We start from the raw sequence: 5698 nt of genomic DNA, 5'->3' as shown, positions 1-5698 counted from the left end.
TTTCAATCAGAATGTCTATAGTTTCCTGCGTAAGCTGGAAATACTGTTGTCAGCACCCGTGCTGACACTGGACTGAGAGCCAGGCATAGGCCTGTGAGGTTTAAGAAAAAACACAGACTCAGGTTATTCATGTTAAGAAAAGAATGCCAAATCTTTTACTTGATTCACCGAATATATACCCCAAGTTCACTTGGTGGAGAAATCCAGGAAGCACAGTGGAAAAATCAGCTTATGCCCTCAGGAACAAAGAAAGAAGAACAAAAAACAGGAACCAATAGCAGTATTATCACCCAGGTGTACCACCCAGGCATCCCGCAAACAGGGCAAACAGAAAGGTCAGGGCATTCATTTGTTAGGAACAAAAGGCTTCCATATGCATCAGCAAGGTTCAGCAGGGGTCAAACACTGATGGGGCCCAGGAGGGTCCAACAAGTCCCCCTTTTTTATTTTTTATTAAGTAGTGCCCGTCTTAGGACACTTTGGGTTGCCAATCCCTTGCCCATCTCTGGGAATCTCTGCCAGTCTCAAAGCCTATGTCGTAGGTGGTATTGGTCCCAAAGAGTTGCCTGTCTTTGGCTAACTACTTCTCATGAAGGCAGAGTCAGATTTGGGCAGAGGGATTGTCTCTTGCCAAGAAGAGCAACACCTGCTTAGTCTCTGCCCAGGACTGAGAATGCTGTTTGTGCATGTGATAAGAAGCACAAGGCCGACTACTATGGTGCCAGAGAACCATAACACCAAGGGCCATAACACTGAGGGCCATTGTCAAGCTGTTCCTATAAAAGCACTGACTGTTGATTTAAATTTAGAATTTCCAATTGTCAGCAACTTTGCCTGAAAGTTTATCCACTGTGCTAACCTTAACATCAAATTGGGGGAGGACAATGCCAGACACTGCAGCCACAGTGACTACAGCAGCAATGACTGCTACAATAACTGTGAAGATGCCAAAGTCTTTCCCATGACGGTTCAGGATCAGCCGACCTTCTCCTGAATGACCAGCAGGCAATGGAACCATGCCTGAGATCCACACAACCAGGACAGAGTTCCCTGGTCCTCAGCAGCTTTACACAGATGGGATTCCTGTGAAGCCACAGACTGAAATGGCAACATCAGCCACTGTGGCAACAGCTGCTATGGGAGCAGGGAGGGGCAGGAAACAGCTGGAGTCCAGCCTTCTCCTCTGGCATGCAGTGGTGTGTGGAGGGGTCGGAGTGCAGGCCGCGGTAGGAAGGGACATGCAGCAGTCGTAGTAATGACTGCAGCAATGCCAAAATTTCCTCTGTGATAACACAAGGTGAGGTGAAATCCTCCATCTTCATCCAAGGGCACAGAAACGATTCCAGGGACCTGAACCACAAGAGCTGAATATTCATGTTCCCAGCAAAGTCAGCAAACAGGACAGCCGCATTTCCTGTGGTCCTATTGGTGGCGATCACCACTGGCCAAACTGTGCTCCTTATTCCCCCTGGCATCAGGATTGGAGGATTTTTCACAAAACTCCAATAGGTCTCCATCTGTGCTGGATTCCACAGCAACAGGACATACACATTTCTCAGGAAATCAAATGAGTGCTTTAGCATCTCTAGGAAAAACACAAGCAGAACCCCTAACCCTAGCTAACACAGGGTCAGGTCCCTTCCATAATCCTGAGGTCAAATCTTTCCAATGAACCAGACCTTCCTTACATCTTATTCCTTTCCAACGTCTATCTGCTGCTGAACAATTATTCTTATCTACTATCAAAAAAAATAAAATATAAATAATAAAGGAAAGTTTAGCATGTGGGGAATTCTGGTCCCCACTTTTTGTTTTTTTCAAGATAATTCTTAAGTGTTCAATGAGCTCTTTCTACTATGGCTTGCCCTTGAGGATTATAAGGAATGCCAGTTTTATGTACAATATCATAATCCTCACAAAATTTCTTAAAGTCTCACTAGTATATGTTGGACCATTACCAATTTTTAATTGTTGTGGGACTCCCATAAAGGCAAATTCCTATAAGCAGTGACCTTTAACATCTTTAATTTTCTCTCCACTATGTGCAGAGGCAAAGAGTAAGCCAGAATAGGTACCAATAGACACATGGACAAACTGTAACTTCCCAAAGGAAGGAATATGGGTACCATCCATTTCTCAAATATCATTAGGCTGTATCCCTCTTGGATTCACTCCCAAATTGGGACAGAAAATAAATGGGGCACACTGGGGATTCTGACTGATTATTTGGGCCGCTTATTCTTTAATTATTCCATTGTGAAACCTCAAAAAATTATTATTAAGGTAAAATTTTCTATGCATCTGTAAAGCTTTATTATAGGCAGTATTACTCATTAACATATAATAACATGGAGACTGAGTATAAGAATCAGTCAACTCATTCCCTTGTGCTAAGGGGCTGGGTAACATGGAATGTCCTCTTATATGGCCCACAAAAATAGTTTCCTGGCACTGCCATAGCAAAGCCTGTACTTGTAATAAGGTGGCATAAATGGATGAAATAGGAGTAACAAAGGCAGCAGTCTCAATGGGTGAAACAATCTGAGACACATACACACTATCAGTGTATATGTTACAAGGTTCATCAGGAAACATAACCAAAGCTAGTTGTAAAGCTTTCAATTCTACTAGCTGTACAGAACAATTAGGAATTTTTATAACCTCTACCTTCCCTCCAGACACTACTGCAGCAAATCCATTGGAGGAACCATCAGAAAATACTAAACGAGTCTTTTGCAAAGGGGAACTAACAATAATTCATGGTAAAATTACTGGATGCGTTTTAAAAAACTGACAAGTCTTACTATCAGGATAATGGTTATCAAATTGACTAACAACTGTGCACATTAAAATAGCCCAATCTGTAAGTCCCTGGGCTAAATGTTGTAGCTGCTCCTTGGTACAGAGAGTAATAATAAGATCTGGTTCTTTGCTAAAGGTCTGTAAGCTAATTCTTTGAGCCTTGAACAGTAATCGAGCAATGACCTGAGGATAAGCCATCACTATTTTTGCAGGCAAAGCTTGTAAATAAACCCACATTAAAGGTCCATCTTGCCAAAAAAGTCGGGGAATGAGCAGATACAAAAATCAAAAATGAAAGAGGCTGGCTCAGTCCTTGCAGCGTCCCTTTGCAGTCATCTGGAATCCTGTTGTTTGGCGACCTGTGTGCACGTGCTTGGACATGGCTTTAAATGACTATACCCAACAAGCAACTCAAAGCTATAGGGCCTATCCTACCTAGCCTGGGCAGGGCTATTCCCAACAGAGCAATCAACCCTGTGGCCAGCAGAGTTACAGTGGTTATGGCCAATCAGCTGACACATCAGGATATGGTCAGAACAGCTATAGTTCTTCCTATGGACAGACCCAAAACACAGGTTATGGAACTCAGTCAAATCCCCAGGGATATGGTTCCACTGGTAGCTATGACAGCAGCAAAAGTTCCCAGTCTTCTTATGGGCAGCAGTTCTCCTACCCCGGCTATGGCCAACAGCCAGCTCCTAGCAGCACCTCAGGAAGTTATGGTGGCAGTTCTCAGAGCAGTAGTTATGGGCAGCCCCAGAGTGGAGGGTATGGTCAACAGTCTGGCTATGATGGACAGCAATGAAGCTACAGACAGCAACAAAGCTCTTATAACCCACCTCAGGGTTATGGACAACAGAACCAGTACAATAGCAGCAGTGGAGGTGGGGGAGGGGGTGGTGGAGGCAACTATGGCAAAGATTTGTCCTCTATGAGTGGCAGTGGTGGTGGTGATGGTTATGGCAATCAGGACCAGAGTGATGGCAGAGGCAGTGGCTATGGGGGAGGCCAGCAGGTTTGTGGGGTCTGTGGCAGGGACAGTGGAGGTGGTTACAACCGAAGCAGTGGTGGTCATGAACCCAGAAGAAGTGGAGGTGGCCAAGGAGGTGGCTGAGGAGGCAGAGGCAACATGGGCAGAAGTGACCATGGTGGCTTCAATAAATTTGGTGGTCCTTGGGATCAAGGATCTCGTCATGATTCTGAACAGGATAATTCAGACAACAATACCATATTTGTGCAAGACCTAGGTGAGAATGTTACAATTTAATCTGTGACTGATTATTTCAAGCAGATTGGAATTATTAAGACAAACAAGAAAACTGGACAGCCTATGATTAATTTGTATATTGACAGGGAAACTGGCAAGTTGAAGGGTGAGGCAAGAGTATCATTTGATGACCCACCTTCTGCTAAAGCTGCAATTGATTTGATGGTAAAGAATTCTCTGGGAATCCTATTAAAGTTTCATTTGCTACCCGGCATGCTGACTTCAATCGGGGTGGTGGAAATGGTCATGGAGGCCAAGGGCTAGGAGGACCCATGGGCTGTGGAGGAGATGGCAGCGGTGGAGGTGGCTGGGGAGGATTCCCCAGTGGAGCTGGTGGAGGTGGAGGACAGCAAGGAGCTGGGGACTAGAAGTGTCCCAATCCTACATGTGAGAACATGAACTTCTCTTGGAGAAATGAATGCAACCAATGTAAGGCACCTAAGAGAGATGGCACAGGAGGGGGACCAGGAGGATCTCATATGGGGGGAAACTATGGAGATGATCAATGTGGCAGAGGAGGATAATAATTGGGGCAGCTACTGGGGCCAAGGAGGGGACCGTGGGGGTTTCAGAGGGGACTGGGGTGGTGGGGATAGAGATAGTTTGGGCCCTCACAAGATGGACTCCAGAGGCGAGCACAGACAGGATTGCAGTGAGAGGCCATATTAGCCTGGCTCCTGAAGTTCTGGAACAACTCTTCCTGTACCCAGTGTTACCCTTGTTATTTTGTAAACTTACAATTCAGGATTGATCATAGACATTTGGTGTGTGCGTGTGTGTGTTTGTGTGTGTGTGTGTGTGTGTGTGTGTGAGCCAGACTACCATTCCCATTAAAAACCATTTTAGTTTAAAAGTGAAAGAAGCTTAAAATAATTAATATAATTGGGGGTGTGAGTCTTCCAGCCTGTTGTACTAAATTTAAGTATCTAACGAGCTTCTGAGTTAATTGTCTAGGTGGAATTTGGAGAATCACCTTTGAAACATCAAATAATGGCTTCCCATTATCTCGTATTAATTTTAATGTCAATTGAGAACAATTTATATCCCCTAATAATTTTTGAAAGTCATTTAAGGTCTTTAGTGTATCTTACCTAATTTTAAGTTTTTTTTTGTGGGCAAATTCCTTTTTGTAATAATCCATATCCTAAATATTGATATGGGAAGTTCTTTTGGACCTTCTCAGGGGCAATCACTAACCCTGAAGTGCCCAAATCTTCTTGTAAGTCAGCATATGCTGTCAGCAATTCCTTTTCATCTGGAGCTGCCAATAAAATGTCATCCATGAAGTGGACAATATATATCTGTGGATACTTCTGCCTCAAAGGCTTTAGGGCAGAGACTACATATACCTGACACATAGTAGGACTATTGGCTATCCCCTGATGTAACACAAAAAATGATAGCAATGAGAAGGCTCCTGAAAATTTATGGAAGGAATGCTAAAAGCAAAGCTCTCACAATTTTTAGGATCTAATGGAATAGTAAAGAAACAATCCTTTAAGTCAATAACTATCCTATGCCAATTTTTTGGTATAGCTACAGGTGAAGGGAGACCAGGCTGAGTAGGTCCCATAGGTATTATACTTTTATTAATTTCCCTTAAATCTCATAATAATCTCTTCTTTCCAG

The 5698-nt window shown here is 43.7% G+C and overlaps 1 pseudogene; it reads left to right on the top strand.

The window, feature by feature from the left end:
- The first annotated feature begins 400 nt into the window (after positions 1 to 400).
- LOC116885890 lies at positions 401 to 4853 on the top strand (annotated as a pseudogene).
- The last annotated feature ends 845 nt before the right edge of the window (positions 4854 to 5698 follow it).

The sequence above is a fragment of the Rattus rattus genome, chromosome 16, assembly GCF_011064425.1.
Source record: "Rattus rattus isolate New Zealand chromosome 16, Rrattus_CSIRO_v1, whole genome shotgun sequence".
Lineage (NCBI taxonomy): Eukaryota > Metazoa > Chordata > Mammalia > Rodentia > Muridae > Rattus > Rattus rattus.
This window is presented reverse-complemented; position numbering and strand designations above follow the sequence as displayed.